This window comes from Monodon monoceros, unplaced genomic scaffold (assembly GCF_005190385.1).
Source record: "Monodon monoceros isolate NGI ecotype Baffin Bay Population unplaced genomic scaffold, NGI_Narwhal_1 Super_Scaffold_10, whole genome shotgun sequence".
Lineage (NCBI taxonomy): Eukaryota > Metazoa > Chordata > Mammalia > Artiodactyla > Monodontidae > Monodon > Monodon monoceros.
Window position 1 is genome coordinate 11,804,040 of NW_021703766.1, and position 5,092 is coordinate 11,809,131.

Sequence of the window (5,092 nt, forward strand, 5' to 3'; positions counted from 1 at the left end):
TCAGGAAAACAAACAAACAAACAAGCCACCTCTGCTAGGTGAATTTCTCCTTACTAGACATTGACTGGAGGTAGTCATGATAAACAACCCTCCTCTACTGACAAAAAGCAGTACTGTTTGAAAAATGGAAGAGTCATAAACACTATGTGAGTACCTTGGTACTATAAAGAAACTTGTCAGACTTAAATGGACGTGCCAACAGTGATGAGGGTTGAGTTCTGGCCAAATGGGAAAGACTGTTGGTGAAACAAATACAATCAGAATATTGAAATAAGCAAGAAACCAGTTATCAAGAAAATATGATCCTCAGAAAAAATACAAATAGTATTCTCTTATAAATTGTTTATTTTTTCAGTGTCTGTGGTATTGTCAGTTATGCTTTATATTGTGTATTTACAATTATCTAATTATTGAATATATATTTTAATTATTATATCTTTTCATATTTTCCATAATCAAACATGCCGGCAGTTTGCTTTTTCTAAAGGCCCATATTTTGGCATATATTTATTCTTTCAACTATATGTTTTTTCTATTTCTTTTTTAAATTCACTCACAATATTATATTAGTTTGGGGTATACAGCATAGTAACTCGTTATTTTTCTGGAATACACTCTATACAAAGTTATTATAAAATACTGATTATATTCCCTGTATTATACATTACATCCTTGTAACATTTATTTTATACCTAGTTGTTTGTACCTCTTACACCCCTCTGCCTATTTTGCCCCTCCCCAACCACTCTCTCCTCTGGTAACCACTAGTTTATTCTCTGCATCTGTGAGTCTATTTCTGTTTTGTTATATTTGTTCATTTATTTTATTTTTTAGATTCCACATATAAGTGAAAATATACAGTATTTATCTTTCTCTATCTGACTTATTTCACCAAGCATAAAAATTCTCCAGGTCCATCCATGTTGTCACAAATGGCAAATGTTCATCCTTTTTTACGGCTGAGTAATATTCCATTGCATATATATTCCATTGTACATATATTCCATTGTTTATTGTAAGCGTATGTATATACTTCTTCTGTTTCTCTAATTTTATCTTTTATATCAGTAATTATTGCTACCTTCATCCTTTCATATATTGTACCATGCTTTTTTCTAGTTTCTTAACTTAGTCATATTTTCATGTGGCTTTCTTTTAACATTAATAATAACTTTTTCTGAATAAAGCAATGGCCATGTCACATAAGCTATGATATAAACTGATATTTTGGTATTTACTTATCTAGATAATTTGTGATATTCTAAATTTCTTCAATTGAGGGTTTGTTTTCATTTTAAGTAATTAAGAATTGTACAGTAATTGTAGTGTTGGTTTCTAGTTTTATTGGCCATAATTAGAAACGTGACCTGAAAAATCTCTACATTTTTATTATTTTATGGTCTTATTCATGCCTGTTAATCAAAAAATAATGCTCGCTTTTGCACATAGCTAAAATGTTTCTTTAGAACACATTGCTTTGAGCTTTTAAGTACATGAGTGAAATTCAAGGTAGCCTGTTTTTTATTGCACTGATCACTAAAATTTTTCTAACGGGTTATATTAAAACCTACTGCTACTATCATTTTATTTGGTCCAAGTCATTCTTGTTTTTTAGAGCTTCATCACACGTTCAGTGCATTCACGTAAATACCATCTTGATTGTACCAATAGTTACTCAATCTTCTTTGTGCACTTTGCATTTTAACCTCCTACAAGAGCTTCTGACTTGTGTTATGCAAATTATTTCAGTATTATGAAATAATTATTATTATGTCAGTATTTCTCATGTACTGTGATAATGTATATATTTGGTTTTATTCCTATACTTTAATCTCATTTGATTTATCATTTCATTTTTATCTTTGTTGTTCTCATTTTTACTCTTTCTGGCAACTTTTTTTTTTTTTGTATTATTCCTCATACCCTCCATCCATATGCCTGATTACTTTGGAAAGATAACCATAGTTTTCAACACTGGTTATATATCCATTCCTAATAGTTATGATGAAACCTACATTCCTCTATTGAAAATGCTAGATTAAGTAGTCACACAGCCAACCAAAGCAGTTTCCTTGCCCACTGCATTTCCCTGGCACCAAGTGAAAATATTAGAATGCTTTTACTCCCAGTCTGTCTCCACTTAGCCAACCACGCCCGTCATATATTCATACTATATTACCCTCAACACTTTTCTATTATACTTGAATAATTTCTTATCCAAAATGGATGGGTAGCATGCATATTGAATCCTGCATTCTCCCAAAAAAATATTTTTCCTAAGAGGAAAATGATCCTTAGAGTTCTGACCTTAAAGTATATAATCAATTATATGTTCCTATATCCCCACTTGATATTTGAGGCCTTTAATTTCAAAGCTATTTGGGAGCCATTGAGCCTTTCTAAATTTTACATTTAAGTCATTCTTCCACTCAGGAAAAGGTTCTATTATTTCTTTCATTGTTATCTATCCGCTATTTATTCTTCTTCCCTCTTAGTCATCAGTTAATTATCTTTCACTTCTGACTTCCATTTCTTTTTATCTGTCTTGTAAGCTACTTATTCCGTTAGATTTTCAAAGACAATAATTAAGTTCTCACCCAGTGATGTATTTTTTAAATTCTTTAACTGTACTGTGAAATCCAGAATTTTTTCTTTCAGAAAGTAGTTTTTTGTTGTTGCTCCATTTCAACTACTTGGAAGTTTAATTCTGTGTTAAGGCCCCATGTTATTTCTCCATTGGTTTTCCCTCAAGGTTAATCACCTTTTTTAACTAGTGAGTGTGCTCATCCTGAGTCATATTAAATTAGTCATTTGCAATCTAATGTAGCCATACCTTAGAAGCGCTTGAGAACATTTTAAGATATACTGGTACCTGAGCCACAGCCACAGCTATTCTCATTTCATGGTCTGCATAGCATCCAGGCATAGGTATTTTTGGAAATTTTAATGTGTATCCAAAGACAGAAAGACTCCCTGGAGCTGTTAGGACACAAGATGGCCCCTCCAGGCAGGGGGAAATGTTGTGATTCAGCCCCCTGGGCCAGGTGCTCTGTACCTCTGTGCAGATTTAAACAATGAGGAAGCCCATCCCAAGGACCAGAGGCCACAGGGAGCAGACAGTGGAAGCTCTTTCTAAGAAGATCTGACCCATCTGTTGGCAGAGCAGAGGCCTGGGCCATCACTCCAGATAATCAAGTCCCCTGCACCTGCCCTCTTTCAGAAACATCTCAGGAAATCTCACCACCAGAAACACACCCTCGAGGCACCATCTGCGTGCACTGGGTGGATCCCGCATGGGAGCTGTGAGGAAAAGAGAGTCGGGTACGCACGTGCAGGCCATCATCTTCCAGATCCCTCTCCTTGGGCTTGGCTGTGCACTCCACATGCTGTAGCACAACGCCTTGCCCAGGTGCCAAATCTCTGGTAGTAAATGAGGTTTGAGTCATCCCTGCCCTACAATCCTTAAACCCTGGGAAATATTCCAACTCTAAAGTGATATAGTGACTGTTTTAAGAATGCCTATCTACAAATCAGTTATGCCTAGAAATCAACACTGATACTTCTTTGTTTATACTTACTCTCCCTACTTATTACAAACACTATTTTTTCCATGTACAGGTTGGTGATCCACCCTCTCTGTGAGATTGCAGAAAACATGTCTTAGCCATTGGTGAAGTCCCAATGTCCTGCACAATGTCTGGCACATAAGTGGTCAATAAATGCTTGATGAAAAAATATGGTGTTTTCCATAAAGCACCTCCTCACAGGGGCATCGAAGGATTAAATCTGAGAATATATGTAAAACACTTAAGTTTCCTGCACAGATTAAATAATAATAAATAAACCATAGCCCTTGTTTCACTTGAATCAAATTCCTGCTTCTTTCAAATAGACCTACATAATTCATACCATTTTCTCTTTGTCATTCCATCTTCTCTCTCACCGATGATAATAGTGGGAAGTTAATCACAAATATATATTAATCATTTTATTATTTGACAATAGTCCCCTGTACTCTCTTCCCAGCTCCTTCCCAATCTACACTGTATAAGTGCAATATTGTTATTTAAGAAGAGAAAAATGCTTTCCACTTCCAAGCCAATTATTTGTACAATGGGCCCTAAATTTCCGATTCATTAAGAAAAAATGACTGTGTCAGATTAAACTATAGGGTACACATGCCACACATGAACAGTTCTACAGTGATTGTGCAGAATGTCAAGAGCACCAAGGTTGAGTGTAATTAGGTAATTCACAAAGCTCTTATTCTAAAAGCTAATGAACTATGCTGAAACTCTCTTACAGTCACATCCTCCTGTGCTAAGCAACATGGGATTTGAAAAAATTAAAACAAAAATAAATTTCATATAGTATTTTTACTGGCTTTCTGTCTGTTAACATCTTGGTAGAAATCTTAAAGAGAACAAAATAGCCAACTCAATTTATTTATTTTTCAAATATCACTCTGGCACTCTGTGATAATTACATAAAGTACTAAGGGCATTTAAATTTTATTTAGTCATTAGACCTCTTTAGAGTTTTAGCTCCAGAATCCAAAGTGCTTTATGAAGAATTGATAAGCCCCATTATCCAGAAAGTAAGGAGCAAAAGAACTCATTAATTATACATAACTGTGTGATGTTTTTGCCTATATTTATAGAGGGAAGAGGTCAGAATATCACTAAATTTAATGTCAGCAGAAGCAGCAGTATTATCATCATCATGAAATAATAATACCATTGTTGGGACTTCCCTGGTGGTCCAGTGGTTAAGACTCTGCACTCCCAATGCAGGGGGCCCGGGTTCAATCCCTGGTCAGGGAACTAGATCCCACATGCCGCAACTAAGAGTTGGCATGCCACAACTATAAAGATTCTGCGTGCCGCAACAAAGATCCCACGTGCCACAACTAAGACCGGGCGCAGCCAAATAAATAAATATTTTTTTAAATACCATTGTTTATTGAGCCCTTACAATATGCCAGACACCATTCTAGATGTTTAACCTCAGAATAATCCTATGAGGCAATGATCATTAATTGCATTTTACAGACAAGGAAACTGAAACTCAGAGAGTTTTAGTAACTTGCCTA

General features: G+C 35.1%; 1 non-coding gene across 1 annotated transcript; it reads left to right on the top strand.

Annotated features, from left to right (window-relative positions):
- Nucleotides 1-4,750: 4,750 nt before the first annotated feature.
- On the top strand, nucleotides 4,751-4,823 carry TRNAG-CCC. The gene has a single exon. It is a non-coding gene; the product is annotated as a tRNA-Gly (tRNA).
- The last annotated feature ends 269 nt before the right edge of the window (nucleotides 4,824-5,092 follow it).